Source organism: Ctenopharyngodon idella, chromosome 7 (genome assembly GCF_019924925.1).
Source record: "Ctenopharyngodon idella isolate HZGC_01 chromosome 7, HZGC01, whole genome shotgun sequence".
NCBI classification, from domain to species: domain Eukaryota; kingdom Metazoa; phylum Chordata; class Actinopteri; order Cypriniformes; family Xenocyprididae; genus Ctenopharyngodon; species Ctenopharyngodon idella.
The window spans coordinates 30,057,607-30,083,768 of NC_067226.1; the positions used below are offsets into that span (position 1 = coordinate 30,057,607).

Genomic DNA, 26,162 nt, shown 5'->3' on the forward strand with positions numbered 1-26,162 from the left:
CTACTTATAAGAGTGAAGTCAGTTTTGCACACATTTGCAAAATTTGTAACCGATTATGTTTATTCTCTGCCCATATAAAGTGATTTAGGGCCTGTTTCCACCTGGTATTAAGATTAATTTTAGTTGATCGGATCACAAGTGGACAACGCTAAATACAGGTGTAAACAAGGTGTAAAACGTTTTGAGCTTGTCCACGTTCAACCACTTCCGGTGGCCTCAACCATGAAGCCGGATTAGCTGGCTAGCTGTTATGCTGATGATACTCAGCTCTATATTTCTTCGCGCCCTGATGAATCTTACCAATTCACAAAATTAATGGAATTGCCTTTTTTCCATAGTGCATCCTGGTGCCATGTGTTCCCCAGGTAAGTGAAGCACACGCACCCGGACATCCACGTGATGTAAAAGAAAATGTGATTCATCAGACCAGGCCACCTTCTTCCATTGCTCCGTGGTCCAGTTCTGATGCCCACTGTTGGTGCTTTCGGCGGTGGACAGGGGTCAGCATGGGCACCCTGACTGGTCTGCGGCTCTGCAGCCCCATACGCAACAAACTGCGATGCACTGTGTATTCTGACACCTTTCTATCAGAACCAGCATTAACTTCTTGTGCAATTTGAGCTACAGTAGCTCGTCTGTTGGATCGGACCACACGGGCCAGCCTTCGCTCCACACATGCATCAATGAGTCTTGACCCTGTCGCCGGTTCACCACTGTTCCGTCCTTGGACCACTTTTGATAGACCACTGCAGACCGGAAACACCCCACAAGAGCTGCAGTTTTGGAGATGCTCTGAGTCTAGCCATCACAATTTGGTCCTTGTCAAACTCGCTCAAATCCTTACGCTTGGCCATTTTTCCTGCTTCTAACACATAAACTTTGAGGACAAAATGTTCACTTACTGCCTAATATATCCCACCCACTAACAGGTGCCGTGATGAAAAGTGTTATTCACTTCCTGTCAGTGGTCATAATGTTATGCCTGATCGGTGTATGTCTGTCTGTCTGTCTATCTATCTATATCTGTCTGTCTATGTCTGTCTATAGATTCAAGATTCAAATAGCTTTATTGGCATGGTGAAAGAAATCTTTACACTGCCAAAGCATTAATAACACTATACAATAAAAAATAAATAAATAAAATAATGGTCAGACTGTGTTCACTAAGTCTGTATACTCAGGACTTTTCTAAGTTTAGGATTGCTTGTTGTACTCAGGTATCCTGCCAATTTATATTCTGTTTAGGTCCAAATAACATTCCAGTTTACTTTGTAGGGTTGTTGTGTCTATCCAATGTTTTAGGCATTTTTCTTTTTGTGTTTTAATTATTTGGTTTGGTCTTTCTAAATGTTTTGCGATTTTTTTTTTTTTTTTTTTTTTCTCAGACACGTGGTTTGTGTAGTCAGCTCTAAGATCAATTGGCCAAGGGCATTTCTTTCTGGCGTCAGCTCTTGGTAGTTCAGGGCTTTGTGATGGAGGTCTGTTTATCACTATTTTTTGATGAGTGGTGGGTTGTGAGTGGTGGGTTGTGGGTGGTGGAAGGGCCTGTAGAAATCTCGTTCCAGGACCGGGGCCCCTAGGGAAGACCCTTATAAGCCCTCCAGGCCTCTGGGCCCACTTTACACAGTAGAGGGGCAGGGTTTAGCTCCAACCCTGATCAAACACACCTGAAACACAAACAAATCTTAGCAAAGTCTTCAAGAGGGGCCCCGGTCCTGGAACGAGATTTCTACTGGTCCTCCCACCACCCACAACCCACCTCTCACTCATCACCGCAGAATTGGCAATAATGCAATGACCAGTCAACTTCACAGAAAACTTGAAACAAATCATGTGACCAGCATACTCCAGACAGACCAGACTATGATAAATGAAAAAAGGATTTGATGAAAAAATCTTTCTTATGCCCCAAACAGGACAATAAAAACTATGTGACTTGTGGTTCACATTGCCCGTTTTAGAGTTAAGCTACAGCCCTGTGTCACTCCACGACTACCGTTTTTTTTTCTTTCGTTTTGTCATGATTTGAGCGTTTAGAAACAAAATTTATGAGACAGGTGTTGTCAGATTTCATTGGTGATTTCAAATTTCAAATTTAATCAAAAGCTTGGCAAACAGCTTTGGAGAATTTGATGTTTCCCCATTCAAAGAGATAGGAAGCTACACTTGCATTCCTGAGAGGCGTTTCAAAGATGGCCGCCGAGTGAAATGACTTATCTTAAAGGGACTTTGATTAATTGAAGAAAAAGACCTTCATGCCAAATGGAGTCAAAAGCTTTTTTTGAAGAAAACAAAGCATGAGAATTTTTTTTTCTTTTGTTTTGGTTGATTTGCTTATCAATTAATTTATGGAGAGTATATACAGTATATGGTCTGATGTGCAATATTTTGGTTGGAAGCCAGTGTGACATTTGCTCAGGACATTTCTGTCTCTGAGAAAATGGGCTAGTTTAGGATGTTGCAGAAAAGTTTATCTAGGTTGCTGTTAGTTTGGTAGTTGCTGGTAGTTATTAGGGTCAATCTGTCTCCGTTTTTATGGATTGGGGTAATAAGACCTTTGTTCCAGATGTTGGGGAATATACCTGAACTAAGGATGATATTAAAGAGCTTGAGGATGGCTAATTTGAATTTGTGGTCTGTGTATTATATCATTTAATTTAGGATGCCATTGACACCACAGGCTTTTTGGGTTTTCAGGGTTTGTATTTTATCAAATAATTCAGCTAGTGTAATTGGAGAGTCTAAGGGGTTTTGGTAGTCTTTGATGGTCGACTCTAAAACCCTTAGTTTTTTGTACAGGGCATTTTGTTCCCGATTGTTGACTATATTACTAAAAAGGTTGGAGAAGTGGTTTATCCAAACATCTCCGTCCTGGATGGCTAGTTATTGATGGTAAGATTTGTTTAGTGTGTTCCAGTGTTTCCAGAAGTGGTTGGACTCTAAGGATTCTTTAATTTCTCTGAGTTGACTTTTTGTGTTTTGTTCTTTTTTCTTTCTTAAAGTATTCCTATATTGTTTGTTTTTTGTGATAGAGATGACGGATGTTGTCATTGTCAGCATCTGGTTTGATAGGATTCTTACTTCTTTCCTAAGTCTTTTGCAGTCATTGTCAAACCATTTCTCAGTGGCATGTGGTCTTTTTGGTTTTCTTTTTGTGTTTTTTAAGTTGGATAATGTTGCTGATACCTCAAATATTCTGTTCAGCTTGTCTACTGCTAGGTTTGTACCTTCACTGTTGTGCGGGAAAGGAGTGGCAAGGAATTGATCTAAGAGGACTTGAATATTTGGTTGACTAATTGTACTTAGATATGTATCTTCACTGTTTTGTTTCCATTTATACGTGTTTCTAAGTGAGTGGAGCTGGGTTTGTTTAGATGCTTCTTGGTCTATATCTGTCTATGTCTGTCTGTCTGTCTGTTTATGTCTGTCTTTCTATCTATCTATGTCTTCTGTCTATCTATGTCTGTCTGTTTGTCTTTCTATGGCTGTCTGTCCGTCTATCTATGTCTGTCTGGCTGTCTGCCTATCTACGTCTGTCTGTCTGTCTGTCTGTCTGTCTATCTATGTATGTATCTATCTATCTACAGTGGGGGAAATAACTATTTGAAAGAAAGTGCTGTGGTCAGATGAGACCAAAATTGAGCTCTTTGGCATCAACTCGACTCGCTGTGTTTGGAGGAAGACAAATGCTGACTATGACCCCAAAAACACCATCCCTACAGTCAAGCATGGAGGTGGAAACATTATGCTTTGGGGCTGTTTCTCTGCTAAGGGTACAGGATGACTTCACCGCCAATGAACAGGGCCATGTACCATAAAATCTTGGACGAGGACCTCCTTCCTTCAGCCAGAGCACTGAAGATGGGTCGTGGATGGGTCTTCCAGCATGACAATGACCCAAAACATTCTGCCAAGGCAACAAAGTGGCTCAAGAAGAAGCACATTAAGGTCGTGGAGTGGCCTAGCCAGTCTACAGGCCTTAATCCTATAGAAAATCTGTGGTGTGAGCTGAAACTTCAAGTTGCCAAGCGACAGCCAAGAAACCTTAAGGATTTAGAGATAATCTGTAAAGAGGAGTGGACCAAAATACCTCCTGAGTGACCAACTACAAGAAACGTCTTACCTCTGTGCTTGCCAACAAGGGTTTCTCCACCAAGTACTAAGTCATGTTTTGCTCAGGGATCAAATACTTATTTCACTCACTGAAATGCAAATCAATTTATAACCTTTATATAATGTGTTTTTTCTGAAATTCTGTTTCTATCCATTAAAATAAAATAAACCATAAACTCAGAAAAACGAGTTAATAAATAAAAATTCAAGACAAGTTACAGCACATGTGCGTTTACAGTAAGCTATGACTTCCATGCAGGAGGAAAGTGATTTGATATCAGTCAGTGAAACATTAATCATTTGTGTGCCATTATGCAATCAGTGGAAGATGTATGTTTCATGCCAGAAGATGTATGTTTCATGCCAGAACTTTGTATATGTTTTCTCGAGAAGTTCACTTTCCCGTCTGCTGATGGTGTTTGTGAGTAGTTTGGCAGGACTTTCTCTTTTAAAGAACCCCAGGACTGACATCATGCTTATCAAAAGTGATTGTAAAACATATCTGCAGCCAAAATTCTGCTGAAGACATCCAGGAGCATTTGAGGAAGGCATGCTTTTGCAAACATTATGGGGCGATTTCCCGGACAGAGATTAAGCCTAGTCCCAGTGGTGTAACATAGTAATGACAGGCCCCAGTGCAGCTATTATGACAGGCCCCCAGGGCTGCTGAAGCACATATACAAGCACATATATGCGTTTGTCTAGAAGGGAACCTTATATAGGCTATGCAAATTTGTGTCTAACTTAGAATTTAGACCAGCTAAAATATATTGGTAGACCAACAATTATCAATTAATTAAGTAATAAAGACATGTATTTAAGAAATTTAATAAAAACAGAAAGACGTCACGTTGTGTTTCAAAGAAGACGCATGTATTACTTGGATATATATCGATATTGATATACACTGTGCGTATATATATATATATATATATATATATATATATATATAGAGTTAATTTTTTTTTTTTTCACTTGAAATGGTTACTAGAACTCACTTGATGTTTTCATTTTGAAATATGCTTTGCGCCGGGCTGAATTGGGAGAGTAAATGTTGAAAAAGTGTTATTTTATCCATTTTTTTAGAAAGATGAGAATATGGAGAGACTTCTTACTGTTTAATGTTCTATTATGTAAAAATTTTTATGTTAGTGTTTTTTGGAGATTAACATTGTGATGAAGTGTAGCGCTTGTGCTTGGGTTGAGGACCTGCTACCAAGATTTGCCTTTTCATTCATTCATTCATTCATGCAAGCAAGCAAGCAAGCAAGCAAGCAAGCAAGCAAGCACTATGATAGTGCTTTGGATCAAACCAGTATAATCTTTAGACTGCCAATGATTATCACATGTGTAAATGGTTATGTTTAGTTTGATGCTAAAGGACAAAACAAAAGCATTAATAATCATAGGATTATTAGAATTCATCTATTTATTCATTTCTTTTTTTTTCACAGCTGATGTATTTCGCTTGCTTTAAAAGAACTGTCTCTTGTTTAGTAAAGTTTTTTTTTTTTTTTTTTTTTTTTTTGGATTGCAGTCTTTTTCTACTGCCATTGTTTTCCTTGGATTTGCTTCTCAGTTCCATGCAATTTTAAGCTTTTCTTGGTTCATTCCATGTTTTCTAGGCAACCTCTCTCATACTAATTCAGATTAGCACAGTTGGTTTTAAATTAATCTAGTATACATTAATTCAGGACTCCATAGTCCAGGTTTTAGTAATCTGTACTTAATCTGTGTTTCAGAAAGCCATTTTTTAAGCCACGATTAACTATTCTAGATTAAGGCCTATCCTGTCTTAATTTAAACCCTGACCGGGAAACCGCCCCTTAATGATACATTTTAACGTATTAATAATACAATTAATGAATTATATTAATATATTTTAATTAATTTTAAGTTAGGCCTATCTCCAAGCCCCCCTGGAGGATCACTGGCCTACACAGTCATTATGCTATACCACATCGCCCTCCACTGGATGTATAATGAGCAGCAATAAACTACATTTTAGCATTTTATGAGGTCAAAAGTCTCTTCTGCTCACCAAGGCTTCATTTATTTGATCCAAAATACAGCATAAACAGTAATACTGTGAAATAATTTTTACAATTTAAAATATTTTCTATTTTAATATATTTTAAAATGCTGAATTTTCAGCCTCATTACTCCAATCTTCAATGTCACATGATCCTTCAGAAATCATTCGAATATACTGATTTGATGCTCAAGAAACATTTATTATTATTATCAATGTTGAAACAATTGTGTACAATTTTTTTTCAGGATTATTTGATGAATAGAAAGTTCAAAATAACAGCATTTATCTGAAATATAAAGCTTTTGTAACATTATAAATGTCTATACTATCACTTTTGATCAATTTAATCATCCTTGCTGAATAAAAATTTTAATTTCTGTAATAAAAAAAAAACTGTTTTCAACATTGATAATAATATTAAGAAATGTTTCTTGAGCAGCCAATCATCATATTAGAATGATTTCTGAAGGATCATGTGACACTGAAGACTGGAGTAATGATGCTGAAAATTCAGCTTTGATCACAGGAATAAATGAAAGTTTACTACATATTCACATAGAAAACAGTTATTTTAAATTGTAAAAATATTTCATAATTCACAATTTGTACTGTATTTTGGATCAAAAAAATAAAGCCTTAGGTGAGCAGAAGAGACTTCTTTTAAAAACATTCAAAAAAATCTTAACTTTTGACCGGTATAGTGTATTTCTGTGGTTATTTTGGTGAAAGTACCTCAAAAGTAACTCAAAAGTAGTGTAACGCATTGCAATTCAGAGACAGTAATATTGTAATGTAACTAATTACTTTCAAATGACAGAAACTAGTAATATATAATGTATTACATTTTGGAAGTAACTTGCCCAACTCTGTGGATGACAATTGTAATGAAGGTAAAGACGATTACAGCGACATTACGGCCGGAGTGGGACTCATTTTCAGCCCTGGAGTTTCATGCCTTAGACCGGCCCACTTTAATTCACGACTGTACTGTTCTCTACAACCCCTTTGCTTTCCAGTAGATGGCAGCAATCCTCCACTAAACCCAGGCACATTTTTCATGTCTATCAGTATGAATGAAATTGTGAAATGTAGATCTTTTTTAAAGTGGATTTAACAATTTTTTTTTTTTGCTATTTTATATAAATGTATATACTTAAATTATTACAAATTGAGGCAAATAAATAACAAAAAATACCAAAAATCCCCATAAACTGCACAACTTTACAATATTACGTTTGTTTAAAAAAAAAAAAAAAAAAAAGATACATTGTTACAAAATCACATTTTACTGTCTGGTTATGTAAGCAAGTTAGACAGAAAAATGAATATTGTTGCCCAATGTGTAATAGCATAGCAAGCAATAACATAAGTGATAGGCCCTATATTTTATTATTTGCCTACTATTATTACGCTATGAGTAATAGCTGCATACATGCCTTTATCTTTTGCATGTTTCCCCTCTTCCATTTTATTTATTTACCTAAATCGGCCTCCGGTGGCTTAGACCTTTTGTCTTACCATAATTTAGTGCTGATTTAGAACTTGTCCCGTTCTCCCTACAGACGTCACCTCATCCCTTCTCATATACTTTTGAGTGAGTTGTCTTCTCCGGGCGCACACTCCGAGTCCCTCCCGACCAGGTTAATTTACCCACAGGGTGACATGATATCATTGACGTTATGTGCAAATGAATTGTGAAAACACGATCACGCATTCGTTTTTTTATTTTTTATTTTTTTCTTGCGTTCTGCCCCCGGCAAGATGCCGCCCTGGGCCTTTGCCCAAACATGTCGCCCATGTCTAAATCCGCCACTGACTGATTTTAAGGAAAAGGTAGGCTACTCAGCTTAGTACATCTGGCCGCGTTGACATATTCTAGATCATATCAACACAGTGCCATGACAACACCGGCCAAAAAAAAAAAAAAAAAAAAAAAAACAGACCAAAGCTTCATGAAGCAGTGTTTTGAAATCACCCATCACTAGATATTGTTGAATAAAGTCATTATTTGTTTTTTGGGCGTACAAAAAGTATTCTCGTCACTTCATAACATTAAGGTTGAACCACTGTAGTCACATGAACTGTTTTAAATACATCTTTAGTAGCTTTCTGGGCATTGAGCGTGTTACTGTCTTGCTGACAATGGAGGCCTCACTGAGCCATCGGATTTTATCAAAAATATCTTAATTTGTGTTCTGAAGATGAACGAAGGTCTTACGGGTGTGAAGCGACATGAGGGTGAGTAATTAATGACAGAATTTTCATTTATGAGTGAGCTAACCCTTTAAGTCAACTTGCAAATGTGTTGTCAAATTGTAATATTTTAGATCAAAGGGGTTCAGATGATCAAAAAGTTTGGAATCCCTGGAGCAAGGAATGATGCAAAATCACATGGACATGCACACACTACGTATGGACACTTAGTATGTACATAAATGGACATGAAATCTTGATTTGAGTTAAAAAGATAAAAGATGAAGATAAAACACAAAAATATTTTTTCATAAATCTCATTCTGATTTAGCAGATGCTTCTTTTCAAAGTGATTTAGAAATGGAAACATCACAAGCAATTTGTCATGAGAAACAACATTAGCAGTACAAAAAGCCAAGTTTAAAGTATAAAGTGGATTATACACAAGCAGGAGCAGAAGAGAGATGCAGAACAATTTAGAAAGACATGGAATTAGCACAATGTAGGAGATTGGTTGTCAGCAACAGATCTCAAATTCACAGTTATAGCATCATTATGCAAAAAATATTGGATTGCAGAATGCCACCAGCCACCAATTTTAAGTATAAACAGAATAATAAATGGACTTTTGTCTATTATATGCATTAGACTATGACCAAATACAATGTGGTTTAAACTTACATATAATTAAACAGAGTTTCAAAACTGGAGGAACGGAAACTGACCACCAAGAATGCAGATTACAAGGAGATGTGCAATAAAACATTAATCACAATTATCAGACCTACACAAAGTTCACCCTCAACTCCCAAGCAGGCCAGACCAACAACAGACTATCTAATGCAAATTGCAAAAACCAGAGCCATAAGCTGTCCAGAAACCCTCAACCCTCCAATTTGACTAGATGAAACAGCTTCCAGGAGTCATGCAGATTTTCTTTGACGAACCAAGTTGAATGGAAAGGTTATGATGAAGTGTTGGGTTGGCACCGACCACAAGCAGTTCCGTCTTTGCAAGGTTGAGTTGAAGGTGGTGGTCCTTCATCCAGGCAGAAATGGCTGTCAGGCAGGCTGTGATGTGAGCTGCAACCGTCAGATCATCTGGTTGGAATGAGAGGTAGAGATGTGTGTTATCAGCATAGCAGTGAAAGGAAAAACCATATTCCTGAATGACAGATCCTAGTGATGACATGTAGATGGAGAAGAGAAGTGGTCCAAGCACTGAGCCCTGAGGTACCCCCGTAGCAAGATGATGCAACTTAGACACCTCACCCCTCCAAGATACACTAAAGGACCTACCTGAGAGGTAAGACTCGAACTGTAAATGACCATTAAATCTCTGAAGTAGGCCGTCATCTTTACCTCCAACCATAGAGGGCAGTGTTGCCATAGAATACCTGAGAAAGGCTTTCACAAGAAAGGACTTTATTATTGAAAATGTTACTTAAAAAAAAAAAAAAAAACCTTTTGTTTGTTTTGGTTGACTAATAATTCTCGCTGCATACTTAATGTGGACATTGTATTCTTATTTGTTTTACAAGAGTGTTTACATTTTTACCACACATGCCTTTATTTTGAAGTCTGGAAAAGGAAGTGCAGCGGCACCCTGTGTGTTCATTGGCGCACTTTTTACGTGAAACATCATTCTGATTTAATGTTACCAGAGAAAGGATGAACTTTTGGGTACACACTGTACAAATGTTTGTTTAAAAAGGTTTCTTTCTACATCTTAGCTCCTGGCTGAAGGGCACAAGGTACCGTTTTAATTTTATGTTGTGTGGTAAACTTTGAAGGACTTTGAAGTGTTTATTTTATTGATCTCTTTCATTTGCTAATGTTGTTAGGCACAGTGTAGTATTGCCTCTTCAGTGTTTCTCTTGATTTGCACTCCAAATAGATTGTTTACAGTAAATTAGCACTTTATTTGGTAATTTTATATAATTAATGTTTTCTCTCTAAATTAAGATCATCAGTTTTACCTAAATTAATTCATTGTTAACTCAGGTGTTTAATATAACGTAGTTAACATTGCACTCTAAAGGGAGATTGTTGTAATTAAAACAATTCATAAAATCATATAGGTTATTACATTAGCCTGTATACTAAAATGTGATTTATTGTCACATTATTTATGGTGTAAGCCTATTAATTGCAAATGTGTATTCATTTACAGGTTTATGGATATTTGTATACAATTAGCAGGCAGATGTCTAATATTGTTTGTTTGTTTGTTTGTTTTTATTCAGCTCTTACGGTGTTTTTGGAAATTAAATTCTTTACAAACATCAGTTCCTGAGAGTAAATTGCATCTGTTCAGCCGGGAATGCTACAGTAAGAGCTTTACCCAGAAGATCAACAGCTTCACCTAATCAGTCCTACCTCACCTCTGAAAGCTGTCTAATGACAACCAAAGGACTTGATGTGATAATCTAGTCTGTGGCACTCCTGTAAAGAAAATGGATGCTTCTGAAAATAAAGACCCTGACCAGCAAGTGGAGGCCCCTTATAATGGAACGGAAGAGGAGGAGCTTCACCGTTCTGGTCGACAACGCAACCCCACAGAGAAGATGCGTGCATATAAAAGGGAGGAGGCTCTGAAAAAGGAGAAAAGGTTGATTCATTTGTATGAACAATGGAAGGACCTGGCTCGCAACACAAGGGAAGAGCTAAAAACAGACATTAGTGAGAGTCAACTTGTAGCGCTGATTAACACACTTGAGAAGCGAAGGGATGATGTCATGCACGTCTACCTGGAAATCAGAGATTACATTGCTCCATCCAGTGACACTAGACGCAGAATCGATACTTGTGAAGCTGTGACAAAAGATATTTCGAAAATAATTTTTGAAAGAATGGCATGCCTTGAGGACTTTGACAGAGAAAATGTAAAACACAGCCTGCGTGAGTTACTTCATCACAATTATGCTCGCTCTGTCTATGGATCCACAGTCTCACGCCCCACATCATCAAGGTCCACAGTTATGTCCATTGCAGCCAAGCGTGCAGATGCAGCAGCGGATTTAGCAGCCAAAGAAGCAGAATACTCAGTCATACAAGAGATCGAAGCTCGAAAGTGTGAACTGGAAAAACTAAAGGCAGAGAAGGATCTAAAGGCAGCTAGAGCCAGACTGCAGGCCTATGATCAAGAAATGGCACAGGAAGTCAGCATTCTTTCTTCACACTCTCATACAAGGGAACAGCAGGATGTAAGTGTAGCGGTGCAGCAGCATGTGGTTCCATTTCCCATCCAATGTCCTACCAACATCACAGCAACACTACCGCCTCCAAAATCTGATATATCTTATCTTGCTCAAGCTGTCCAAGATAGCATAGCCCTGAACAGGCTGCCTACAACAGAACCATCTGTGTTCAGTGGCGATCCTATCCAGTTCATTGAGTGGAAGGCTGCCTTTGTGTCGCTCATTGATGGAACGGCCATTTCTTCTGCTGACAAGCTGCACTATTTAAAAAGGTATGTTGGTGGGCCAGCTCGTAAGTCTCTTGATGGCATCTTCTACAGAAATGATGATGAGGCTTATAATGATGCATGGAACAAGTTGAACCAACGGTATGGGCAGCCATTTGTCATACAGAAGGCATTTAGAGAAAAACTATCCAAATGGCCTAAGATTCAGCCTAAAGATGCTGAAGGTTTCAGAGATTTCTCTGACTTCTTGAATGCGTGTCATCAAGCTATGCCTCATGTCAAAGGGCTTGAAATATTGAATGATTGTGATGAAAATCAGAAACTTGTACACAAATTACCAGATTGGGCAGCAGCACGATGGAACCGTCAGGTCACGCAGACACTTATTGAGACTCATGACTTTCCAAAGTTTATAGATTTTGTGACCTTCATGTCAATGGAAGCAGAGATTACTTGCAATCCAGTCACCTCCTTCAGCGCTCTTCATGCCTCTGACCCCACTTCAGAAAAACGGAACCTTAAGGACAATAAAAGGAACAGGGTTAACGTCTTTCACATTCAAACAGCTACGGAAAATAAACAAAATGATGAAAACGAACAAAGGCCCACTAAGGGAAATTATAATATGTGTCTCTTCTGCAAAGACAGCAAGCATAAGATTCACAGCTGTCCTAAATTTGTGGCAAAGTCATTAGAAGAGAAACGGAAATATGTGAAGGAGAACAAACTCTGCTATGGTTGCATGAAACCAGGCCACAGCGCAAAAGACTGCCGTCACCGTCTATCCTGTGACACCTGTAGAGGTAGACATCCAACGTGTCTACATGATGAAAACTACACAAAGAAAGTCAACTCTGCACCAGCCTCAAACCAAGGTGACACAGAGACGGCTACTAGTACGTCTCACAAAGTAGAGAATGATGAGCCATCCACCAATACTTCAATGATAGTGCCAGTGTGGGTATCAACCGAGAGGAATCCAGCCTCTGAAAAACTTGTTTATGCTCTGCTTGACACCCAGAGTGATACTGTGTTTGTCGACCGAGTTGCTGAGCAACAAGCTGCAAGCTGACTCCTGTCCTGTGAGACTGAAGTTGACAACCATGACAGCAAAAGATGTTGTCATGCTGAGTGAAAGGGTGTCCGGTCTCAAAGTAAGAGGCTTCAGCTCCCCTGTCGTCCTCAACCTTCCCCCTGCCTACACTAAGGACTCCATTCCAGTGAACCGTACTCACATCCCTACTTGTGACACAGCACGACACTGGAAGCATCTCTCTACAATAGTGGACAAAATTCCACCTCTGCAGGATTGTGAGGTTGGTCTCCTGATAGGCTACAGTTGTCCAAAGGCTTTGGCACCAAAACAGGTGATTTTAGGAGGAGACGATGAACCTTATGCAGTCCATACAGACCTTGGATGGAGTATTGTTGGTCGCCTGTCTTCACACCATGAATCACAATGCTTCAACACCATCTGTCATAGAGTCAGCATCAAAGAGCTTCCCCCAGTGACTCCAGCAGATGTTATTAAGGTTTTGGAGTCTGACTTCAAAGATGCTGGTGAAGATAATAAAACTGTGTCGCAGGATGACATCCTCTTCTTGACCAAACTGCAGCAAGGCATAAGGAAGAACGACCACGGGCATTACGAGATGCCTCTCCCATTCAAAGAGAGACCTCACTTGCTTAACAATAAGCAGCTTGCCATTGTAAGGCTCAATCATTTTAAAAGGAAATTGCTGAAAGATGAAAGGTACAAGGAACACTATGTTAGGTTTATGGAAGAGGTCATTGAGAAAGGTGATGCGGAAGAAGTGCATGATGAAGGAAAGGATGGAGAGAAGTGGTACATCCTTCATCATGGGGTGTATCACCCTAAAAAGCCAGACAAGCTCCGTGTTGTCTTTGACTGCTCCGCCAAGTACCAGGGAACCAACCTCAATGACCATTTGCTCCAAGGCCCAGATTTAATGAATAAGCTGACTGGTGTTCTTGTAAGATTCAGACAACATCCCGTTGCCCTTATGTGCGATGTTGAAAAGATGTTTCACCAATTTCATGTGGAAGAAGCAGATCGAAACTACCTCCGTTTTCTCTGGTGGAAAAACGGAGACTTAACTTTACACCCACAAGAATACCGCATGAAGGTCCATCTTTTTGGTGCTACCTCATCACCTGGATGCGCCAACTATGGTCTGAAACATCTCGCTAAGGAGAATGAGTGTACATATCCTCTTGGCTCAAAATTCATCACAACAGACTTTTATGTAGATGACGGTGTCACCAGTGTAGAAAGCGCAGAAGAAGCTGTCCAGGTAGCTAGAGAAGCTCGTCAACTGTGTGCTTCAGGTGGTCTTAGATTGCACAAATTTATTTCAAATGACAGAGTTGTCCTGGATAGCATTCCAATTTCTGAACGAGCCATTGAAGTAAAGGCTCTTGACCTCAACTTCGATGACACCCCTTTAGAGAGAGCTTTAGGGATCCACTGGCACATTGATTCTGACAGATTCAGACTCTCTGTTGACCTCAAAGACCAGCCAGCAACACGCCGTGGCATACTATCCACAGTTGCATCACTGTATGATCCGCTGGGCTTTATTGCTCCTTTTGTGCTAAGTGGAAAATTAGTGCTTCAGGAAATGTGCAGAAACGGAACAGGCTGGGACGACCCTCTTCCTAAAGAATTGCAGCCAAGGTGGGAGCATTGGAAAGCTGATCTTATGAACTTGGAAAGGATCAATATACCCCGCTGTTATGTACCTGCAAACTTCGGAAAGGTCATAAAAAGAGAACTTCATCACTTCTCTGATGCGAGCAACAGCGGATATGGCCAGTGTTCCTATTTAAGAGTCACAAACGAAGAAGGTAACATCCATTGTGCCCTGGTCATAGGTAAATCCAGAGTTGCTCCCATTAAGGTCCAGACTATTCCCAGGCTCGAACTGACCGCTGCTGTCATCTCAGTTGCCATGAGCAATATGCTTAAACAGGAGCTGGAATATGCAGAGATAGAAGAGCACTTCTGGACCGACTCCCAAGTAGTTTTGGGGTACATTAACAACGAAGCACGCCGCTTTCACACGTTCGTGGCAAACAGAGTGCAGAAGATACATCTCAGCACTACTCCTCAACAGTGGAGATATGTTCACACTAACGAGAACCCTGCGGACCATGCGTCAAGGGGTTTAAACGCTGGTGAGATTCTTACATCCAATTGGTTGACAGGGCCAAAATTCTTATGGAAGAAGGATATACCTCCTGTTGCAGATATTGACACAGCACTAACGATTGGAGATCCTGAAGTGAGACAGGCTCAGACTCTGAGTGCAGAAACAACAGAGGTCACCCTCTCAGACCGCTTGTCAAAGCTGTCTTCATTGTCTAGAGCTGTCCAAGCTGTGGCTCGCCTCATTCGCCGAGCCAAAGGGGATAAGTCCATCGGTCACAGTACGGTAGCTGAACGAGAAGATGCCAAACGCATCATCATTAAAGACTTACAAAGAAACACCTATCCAGGGGATATCAAGTTATTGAGCAAGGGGGCCCAGCTGTCACCTAGCAGCAAGCTGTATCATCTTGATGCCTTCCTAGATCAAGAAGGAATACTCAAGGTGGGAGGAAGGCTTTGCGATGCACCCCTACCCAGCTCAGTCAAACACCCAGTGATCATTCCTAAAGATCACCATATAAAAAAGATGATCATCTCTCAATGTCATGAGAATGTCAAGCACCAAGGTAAGGGCCTTACAATTAATGAGATCAGATCACAAGGCTACTGGATTCCAGGAATGAGCAGACCAGTAGCATCCCATGTGCATCACTGTGTGACATGTCGGAAGCTCAGGAGACCCACCGAAGAACAAAGAATGGCCGACCTCCCTTCGGAGCGTACAAATCCATCTCCACCCTTCACATACTGTGGTATGGACTGCTTTGGTCCCTTTGTCACTAAACAGGGTCGGAAGGAACATAAAAGGTACGGCCTCCTCTTCACATGTTTCAGCTCCAGAGCTATCCATATTGAAATGCTAAATGACATGTCTACAGATGCCTTCATCAATGGCCTGCGCTGTTTCATTGCATTACGGGGAGCAGTGCGCCAAATCAAATGTGACCAAGGCACCAACTTTGTAGGAGCCAAGAATGAGCTGAAAAATGCTCTCAAGGAGATTGACGCCGATCGTCTGACAGTGTTCTTAGCTGAGAAGCAGTGCGACTTTGTCCTAAATGCGCCCCATCATGCAGGGGGGGTATGGGAGAGACAAATCAGAACAGTGAGAAATGTTCTTCGCTCAACTCTCTCACTGTCTTCTGACAGACTGGACGATGCATCGCTGCGGACATTATTTTACGAAGCTATGGCGATCGTAAACAGTAGACCACTAACAGTTGACAACCTAAACGACCCCAACAGCCTTGCACCTCTCACCCCTAATAACCTGCTTACTATGAAGTCCGTTCCAGCATTACCACCACCAGGCAGATTCATCAGAGAAGACATCTATGCAAGAAAAAGGTGGCGCCATGTTCAGTACCTCGCAGAGCAGTTTTGGAGCCGCTGGCGTAGGGAGTATCTTTCCAACATTGCCACCAGGCAGCGCTGGCACAGAGCAAAGAGAAACCTGCAAGTAGGAGATATTGTCATGGAAAAGGCTGATGGTCTGCCTAGAAATGAGTGGCGGCTGTCCAGAGTTACAGAGACTACTACGGATAAAGACGGGCTTGTGAGAAGAGTCAAGGTATGCCTTGGTGACCGGAATCTGGAGAAGGATGGTCGTCGTCTCAACAAGCTGTCTGTCATTGAATGCCCAGTCCAGAAGCTGATCCTGTTGCTAGAGACCATCTAGCTGCTTCCAAGAGCAACCAAGTGTATCCTTTTCATTATATTACTTAAATTCTAGCGTTCAATCTTCATAGTATGGACACCTTTCGTCCATTTCTGAGTTAAAGGTCATTTTTTATTTGAAAATCATTTGTAATTTATATTTCTTAACGTCATACAAATCACTCATGATTTGGTGGGAGTGTAAATGACCATTAAATTCCCAATCTCTGAAGTAGGCCGTCATCTTTACCTCCAACCATAGAGGGCAGTGTTGCCATAGAATACCTGAGAAAGGCTTTCACAAGAAAGGACTTTATTATTGAAAATGTTACTTAAAAAAAAAAAAAACCTTTTGTTTGTTTTGGTTGACTAATAATTCTCGCTGCATACTTAATGTGGACATTGTATTCTTATTTGTTTTACAAGAGTGTTTACATTTTTACCACACATGCCTTTATTTTGAAGTCTGGAAAAGGAAGTGCAGCGGCACCCTGTGTGTTCATTGGCGCACTTTTTACGTGAAACATCATTCTGATTTAATGTTACCAGAGAAAGGATGAACTTTTGGGTACACACTGTACAAATGTTTGTTTAAAAAAGTTTCTTTCTACATCTTAGCTCCTGGCTGAAGGGCACAAGGTACCGTTTTAATTTTATGTTGTGTGGTAAACTTTGAAGGACTTTGAAGTGTTTATTTTATTGATCTCTTTCATTTGCTAATGTTGTTAGGCACAGTGTAGTATTGCCTCTTCAGTGTTTCTCTTGATTTGCACTCCAAATAGATTGTTTACAGTAAATTAGCACTTTATTTGGTAATTTTATATAATTAATGTTTTCTCTCTAAATTAAGATCATCAGTTTTACCTAAATTAATTCATTGTTAACTCAGGTGTTTCATATAACGTAGTTAACATCGCACTCTAAAGGGAGATTGTTGTAATTAAAACAATTCATAAAATCATATAGGTTATTACATTAGCCTGTATACTAAAATGTGATTTATTGTCACATTATTTATGGTGTAAGCCTATTAATTGCAAATGTGTATTCATTTACAGGTTTATGGATATTTGTATACAATTAGCAGGCAGATGTCTAATATTGTTTGTTTGTTTGTTTGTTTTTATTCAGCTCTTACGGTGTTTTTGGAAATGAAATTCTTTACAAACATCAGTTCCTGAGAGTAAATTGCATCTGTTCAGCCGGGAATGCTACACGAACTATTGGAGTGTGGTTCCTGAGATGCCCTTTGTCATGAGGGTTGGCAGGAGGATCTGGTACTGTGTCAAAGGCAACAGACAGATCCAGCAAGATATACTATTTAATATAAATTAAATAGTAAATATACTTTTTGTTTAGTAGCAAGTAGGCTAAACTAGATTTACATGAGAAGAACTGTACATTCAGGGTATCAGTAAAATAATAAGTAGGCTAAATATTAGTTTTGGATGGACAGAAATTCTGTTCACAACATTTAAACATATTTTAACACCATTATATGGCTAGTAAAAAGATAAACTGGGATTAGGACTGCGATCCTGAAAAATAATTATACCTTTTATAATATCTTTTCTCACACTCTTATAAACAAATATTCTTTATTGGCATCTATGGTTCCATTAAGAACTTTTAACATCCATGGAAACTTTTCATTCCACAAAAGGTTCTTTATAGTAGAAAAAGTTTCTTTAGATTTTTATAATGTTCTTCACACTAAGAGAAAATCTGTTCTTTTAAAAACTGTTCACTGAAAGGTTCTTTGGGGAACCAAAAATGGTTTTTCTATTGTATCACTGTGAAAACCCCTTTATTTTTAAGACTGGAACGTGTGAATGAGAGCAGATGTCACAAGATTCAATAACTTGCATGGCTTCAGAATATCTATGCATGAGTTACATGGCCCATTTTATGATATATTTGTGATGCTTTTGAAAACTTAAAAGCTTCAGTCCCTGTTCATTGTAACTGCATGCAAACATTTTTCAGATCTTATTTCTTATCTATTTTTCACTTCTTATTTCAGGTTCTGCAGAAGAGAGTCATATTGGTTTGGAATGACATGATAATGAGTAGCTTATGGAATAATACTGAATTCAGATACTGAATTGAGATGACAAAAAGGCACAATAAAACCAACAAAAATATCCATTATGATAATTAAAACAGTTTTTATTAGTATACGCATATGTCATCTTTCAAAATCAATATAAAACTATATCAGCATAAAAAAACTACAATTCAGTAACAAATATATACATATATAAAAAATTAAGGTCAGGCAAAGTTACAGTAAAAAAAAAAAATCAATTCACATTTTATAAAACGAATGTTTTTACATTCAATAATTCATTTATCATAATTTAAATATTCTATATTACAGTAGTAATACTTAAATGAATCACTTGCTCTTGTTTTTAGGATGGTGATTCTCATTCATTACTGGCTCTTGAGTTTCTTCTTGTTCATTCTGCAAACATGAAGAGACACACAGTACATTAGTGTCTGAAGGATGAAAGGTGCTGCAGTGTCCGAGTTTAAAAGTATTAATAAAAAATTATTCATTAGCATGATTTTAATTAACTTATATTAATAATAATAATAATAATAATAATATGATAATAATAAATATAATAAGAATAAGATAATAAGAGCGCCACATCATTATAGACAAGAACTTACTCTTCCTTGAGAGAAATCACCCAGTCTTTTTTAGAATCGAGACACATCTGTCCTCTGTTCATCATAGCACTGTAAGAAACAAATGTATAATTATTTAAAATCTATAAAATGACACTGTTTCATTATTATTATTATTATTATTATTATTATTACACACATGTGTACATATTGAGCCTGAATTTGAAGTGTTGCTTTGGTAAGTTTCACACTCACATGATCTCCTCATTTTTGCAATGTGGTCCAGCAGGAATCACCTTTAATGAGAGTATTCTTTCAATACGAATTGGTGATCCTGAATGTGTTTCAATGCACTGGCAGCGCATATATATTTGACCTGCAGTGACAGAGAGAGAGTTGGTGTAAGATGTAGCATGAAATATCTGCAAACGATTTGATTTAAAACACTGTTATGAATGTTATTCTGCTTACCTTCAGTTGTGGACAGCAGTGCAGCTGTGCAGATCAGAGACATGAGGGCTGCTACAGTGAACTTCATTCTGAACCAGTGCTGTGCACAGCAATGCCAGTAAACGTGTCAAGTGAGCTTCTGTTGTGGTCTAACACAGGCCTGCACTCTCCCTTTTAAAGAGAGAAACTCCCACACAAAAATGCAATTGTTTTGTTGCGCAATTTCCATTTCTGACAAATCTTCTCTTCCAAGGAACTCTCATTTTCAATGGCAATTATGCAAATTCATTTACTAGCAAGAATAAAAACACTTCTTAACCCTATAAAGCCTACTGGTTCATATTTAATACACACATTTCTAAGGCCTCTATATTATCAACATGATCAAAACTTTGCGGAAAAACCTGTTGTACACAATCTACTACATACCTTCTGTCATCTAAATGATGGCTTATACTTTTTTTCTTTTAACAAGTAAAAGGCCTAAAAATGTCTACCTTCAGGTCATGCTTCACGTGTCTTTATGCTGTGAAATCTTTACTGATTTTTATAAAGTAAACATAAGAATAACTTTCATAGACATTTACTAGACTGAAGCAACTTAGGTTTACTTGAATATCCATAAATCTTCTTAAAATGTGAGTATCAGAAATGATCCATCAGGCTTTTGAGAAACGTTTATTTGTTCATTTCTCAAGCATTACTGAATTGATACAAACTACAGAGCTTTGATCATAAAACTAGGTATTTAAATATCATCTTATATGATATAATTTGAAGATATCAAGTGAAAACTGATAGTTATATGCTTTTTATGTAAGCAGATGGGGAGTATGTAATGCTATACTGTTATAAAGATTTCATACAATCAGAATTTCCATATAAATAAAATCCAAATTGCATGTTTTTGCTCAGTTTGGGCTGATGAATAACACATATGCAAGCTTTTTTTTTTTTTTGTCAGGCTTTACAGGATTAATGTTGCCTTCATGTGCTATTTGAATTGGAACACCTTCTCAAATTGTATTTACTATCTACTGGAAAACTCTGTAGTAATCTTGATACTCGAGTTCCAGGGTTGGGAGGGCCATAAACTCTCCTATTGCATTCAAGTCTGTTTTGACCCAGAAGAGGTACATAATTGACCCGCCCCCCTTAGTTACTGTTGCTTTGTCCGACAAGCCATGCCGCTCTCATGCCACACATCATGTTCTCAAGCAGTGAAAAATACATCAAAAAGAGGACACTGACAACGCATCAACAGACGAGACAGAGCAGGTTACTTTTGATATGAAACAAAGTCTCAAATTTCAAATTTTGTAATTTTTAAAGATATTTAAACAATAAATAAAAGCCCACCGACACTAAACTATTACAGTTTTTTTCAACTGCTTACACACATTTTCAAAACTTTGCCTCTTTTTTTCAAAACGTTACACACAAATCCAAGAATTACACACACAAAATGCAAAATGAAGCACCGCATTCAAAATATCACAAACACATCTCACAAGCAAACATTTGTCTTATGTTGCAAACACCTTTGCCATAATATTCTATTTTTGGATATATCATATACACACAGTTATCCAAAACCTAAAGAATCTTCTTTCATGAGCTCATATGTAGGCTACATTTCTGTATAAGATTGAAAGTAACCGGCAGGAACATGTTGAAAAATGCACGGTAAACACGAAAGCAAGATTGAAACCAATCTATTTTTTTTACTGTAAGCATTTGTGGTTGTGAATACAGTATTACACAGTACGAAAGAAATGAAATACATCAACCATGTCTAGTTGGACAGAAACAATGGTTGTGTTTGAAAAAGGAAATCAAGATACTTCCTGTCAGATTTTTGTGTTACATAGAGAATTGTGTGTTGTTTTTTGCAAAAAGTGTTTTATGAAATTGAAAACGAGAATTAGTGTGTGATTTTGCAGATTTGTTGTGTGGTTCTGGTGTTTGAGTGTCAGGTTTCAGAAATTGTGTGACAAGTAAGGATTTTGTGTGTAAGCAGTTAACTCCCGACTACTTTGTTGGACATAACTACGGATTTGGCGTTATGATTGGTTAGATCGGCTGTCAATCAAAGGTCAATTAAAAAAACAGTTTTTAGTATGAAGATGATATAAAAATCAAAAGCAACACACACACATCGTGTCGACCGTGCCAAACGAGTTCCAGCTTTGATGAAAATATTTTCCAAAAGAAAACTTATTGGTGACCATGAAACGATTCTCTAAGCTAAAGGTAAAAGCATAAAAGTGAGGACAATGAACCATGAAGCAACAAGAAAAGTTGTGATAGTCAGCCTCGGCGTCTCGCCGTCACCACCTCAACCTGCTTCCCTTAGTATGTTTTTACACGTAGAAAAGGCGAAAATTGTATTACACCATCCAGTTTTTTCCCTGAACGATGATGTGAGCTCCTGTTGCAATTCTCGATTCAGCATAAATGACCTACAATGGCAACCTTTTTCACAATCATGACAGAAGATCAAAATATTGCCCTTAACGCCACTAGTAGAAATGCAATACGATATAAACAAACCAGACTAGAACTGAACATGGCGTGACGGCAGCTTTACATTCTCTATATCTACCTCCTCGAAGTCTTTCAATTCAGTAGAAAAATCACTCCTCTTCATAACATAAGGTTCACGTCCAACATATGTTGTGATTTTCAATTCAATTCACATTTGTTTGTATAGCGCTTTTCACAATACATGTTGTTTCAAAGCAGCTTTACAGAGAATGCATGTCAACATTATAATTTAAAAAAAAAAAAAAGTCATTTAACTGTGGCAAAAGCCACACAAATAGGCCTACACACAATGCAACACTTTTTATGAGTAAGTGGGAGAAAATGTGTAAACAGCAGTTTCATCATCTTTCCACTGAAACACCTCGATAGCCTACAGATAAGAGGTAACTTTATCATCTTCAGTTTGTTTATAGGCTATTTGCACTCTTTGATGGTTTGTTGGGAGAACGCCAGACTTCCAGAAGCCTGAAGACATATCATGAATCAGGGCATGTGAGAACAGGTATCTGACAAAATCATGTTCAAGGCAATGATTAGCTACGTCACTATATAACCACAAGCTGTCTACACCATTAACTGCAACACAGTGGAAACATTGTTTCCTCGAATTACCCACATCAATCATTAGTTTGGTTACATTAACTCACCCGTGTGTTGTTGCAAACCTGGATGGATGTCACTCTTCCATGGAAAACAAAAACAGATGCGTGTCTTTGCGCAGCTTTAATTCTGCTCGTCATCAGTCAAGCTCCATTAAAGTGATAAATACGACTTGTGCCCAAGTACTGTTCCAATTCAAAGTTCACATCTAGCCAAGTACAGTTCAAATCCCCAGGTGTTGTCTTGATCCACCGTTTTAATCGAGGATGCATCGAGGTGACTTTTGCGGACTTGAGACAGCCAGGTATCCCAGAATGCATCTCGCACTAATCAGCGCTCATGTACCCTGCAGAGTACAGCCCTACCTCGGCTAGTCCTTCTGACGTTTGCCGTGGGCTCTGATGTCTCTGTAGCGGTTAAACATGACATAATTCATCTTTTGTTTATCTAACGGGCGATCTTTGATCTTACGAATCTATAATTTGTTCCGTGGCAAATCGTTTTGGCTGAGGGCAAAGTGACGTTTCTTAACTTTATATATTTAGGCTATTTAACTTTACCGTTGTAGCCTACTGAAGCGCTGATTTTGTACACTTGACTGAATTGTTTGTTTTATTTCTGTATGTTCTTATACCTTTTATAATGGCTATTATTGACATTTAACAAAAAGAGACAGGGTTGTGTTTTATGTTATTTCATTTTATTACAGTAAAGATAATCAGAGTATGCACATATATTAATATGTTTAATATTTTTGAAATGTAAACGAAAAGAGGCAGGGTTGTTTAATATTTCGTTTTGTTATAAATACTATATATACAGACATTGAAGATGTGAACGCGTTGCCTGAACCACATTTGTGAGGCTATTAATATGTTTTTTTGTTTGTTTTTTAAATAAAACGAAAAGAGGCAGAGTGGTGTCAGAGCGAGCTGAGTGACGTTATCAAGTACGCTGCTGTGCCATTTGCAGAATCACCGGACTTGTGTCCTGCCGTCCACGGGAGTTCGTTCTCCTGAGTCGAACTTGGCAAGTCTGAACTACCAAGGACGCAAGTCTGAACTTTGCGAACTTGGTATTGAGAAACGCTCCATTTGTTCTGTTTTCCCGCTCCTCATCATTAGTTCATTTGTATCACCTGTGTCCTATTAATTACCCTGTTATGTTTGCTACTTAAGTTCCTCCCGTGCACTCAGTCTTTGTCCGATCACCGTTATACTATGTTGTGTTGTTCCTGCCTGTCTGCCCGTTTGGATTGTATTCATTAAACTCGGAGTATTTTGATATTGACCTGTTTGTCTTCGTCTACTTGCCTTAACACAACGTGACAGATGATCGGATCGCCCGAAATGGACGATAGGGCCAAAATTATCGTCCTGGCTCAGGAGAGCCATAGCCTTTTTTATTTTGTTCAGAATTTATTTGTTCGGCTGTTACTAGCTCCCTGGACGACGAGACCCTAAAAACCCTGTTCCAGATTGGGGCAACATTCCACCAACATCTCGACCTCCCAGACACCACTGGACTGAACTGGAGAGAAACTGTCATTAGGTGTCTGGAGAGCGTCGCGTCTCGATCTGGAACACAGCCAGACCTAGAGCCCGTATCAACACCTTCGACCGCGGAGAACTTGCGTGTGCCCCCCGCAGACGGAGAGCTACCACCCGCCACAACGAAAACTTGGAGTATTTTGATATTGACCTGTTCATCTTCGTCTACCTGCCTTAACACAACGTGACACCATCCAAGATGTAGGTGACAACAGAGTAGTTTTTTTTTTTAGTTGTAGTCCAAAAAAAAACCAAAAAAAAAACCATACAGGCAGAACCAAATTAATACCTGTGGCTCCTGGCAATACAATGAGGTCTTATAAAGTGAAAGATTGGTCTGTGCAAGAAACTGGAGAATATTTACAACATTTTTTTTCTTGTAATCCAAAGCCTCTGAAAACGGGTGACTACTACAGTGACCGGGAGGGGACATGTTCGGTTCACTTAGGCAGTGCAGCGCTTCCGGGTTCTACGTCAGAGTGGCGTCTCAGTATTGGCCGAAGCTGAACACATGAGCAGCGCGACGCATGCGTGTGATGCTGACTCAGGAGCTGGCCAATAATGAGCGCGGAAGCGCTGCACTGTGTTTACAATGTCAGCAGCGTAGGAGAATGACAAAGAAGAGACGAAATTGTTGAATAAAGTCATTATTTTTATTTTGTTTTTTTCACACAAAAAATATTCTCATCGCTTCATAACATTAAGGTTGAACCACTGTAGTCACATTGACTAATTTAACAATGTCTACTATTTTTCTGGACCTTGAATGTGGTAATTATACGCTGCTTTATATGGGGGATAAAAAAGCCTCTCGGATTTTATCAAAAATATCTTAATTTGTGTTCCGAAGATGAACGAAGGTCTTACGGGTTTGTAACGACATGAGGGTGAGTAATTAATGACAGAAATTTCATTAAAAACTAACCCTTTAAGTTCACTTAAATTAAAAGTTTTTTTAAAAGCCCAATACATGTTGAAATTGACAGCTTTTAGCTATACTGTAATGATGAATGTCTATAATTAATGTTTTTTAAAAAAAATCAATTTTATAGAGACATCAGTACCAGTAGTATCAGTGATACTGGCATCCATTCATAAAAAGATTAAAGGATCAGTTCACTTTAAAATTAAAATTTCCTGATAATTTACTCACCCCCATGTCATCCAAGATGTCTATGTCCTTCTTTCTTCAGTCGAAAAAAAAAAAATAAGGTTTTTGATGAAAACATTTCAGGGTTATTCTCCTTGTAGTGAACTTCAATGGACCCCAAACGGTTGAAGGTCAAAATTACAGTTTCAGTGCAGCTTCAAATGGCTTAAACGATACCAGACGAGGAATGAGGGTCTTATCTAGCGAAACGATCCGTCATTTTCTAAAAAAAAAAATAAAAATGTATATGCTTATAAATATGCTTTATAAACACAAATGAACGGCGCTCGGTTTCAGTTAGAAAACGTATAAGCCTTCGAGTTTCCCAAGACGACACAGAATGATACAGAACGTACAAGACTGGTGGAGCCGCTTTTCCATCAGGCCAAGCTGTTTGTTTAACCGTTCCACTACAGCCAAAAGAGAATCGAGACACCCCTACCCCTTCACATGAACGCGCAAAACGAAGGGGTAGGGGAAAGGTAAGGGTTAGAAATGGGATTGAGCCTGAGTACGCCTACAATTTGAATTAATTTTGAAACCTTTGACCGGCATATCGGTAGCCAATGAAGTTATCCGATCATAAACGGACCAATGAAAACCCTGATATTTTACCAGCGGCGCGTTCTCATT

The 26,162-nt window shown here is 38.6% G+C and overlaps 2 long non-coding RNA genes across 2 annotated transcripts; one reads left to right on the forward strand and one right to left on the reverse strand.

Moving 5' to 3' along the window:
- Positions 1-9,565: 9,565 nt before the first annotated feature.
- LOC127516746 (uncharacterized) lies at positions 9,566-18,919 on the forward strand. Its single transcript, XR_007931072.1, has 3 exons — positions 9,566-10,094; positions 17,727-17,872; positions 18,619-18,919. It is a non-coding gene; the product is annotated as an uncharacterized LOC127516746 (long non-coding RNA).
- Positions 18,744-19,604, reverse strand: LOC127516741 (uncharacterized). The gene is made up of 3 exons (XR_007931066.1): positions 19,488-19,604; positions 19,275-19,343; positions 18,744-19,062 (listed from the first exon to the last, which is right to left on the reverse strand). It is a non-coding gene; the product is annotated as an uncharacterized LOC127516741 (long non-coding RNA).
- Between the last annotated feature and the right edge of the window lie 6,558 nt (positions 19,605-26,162).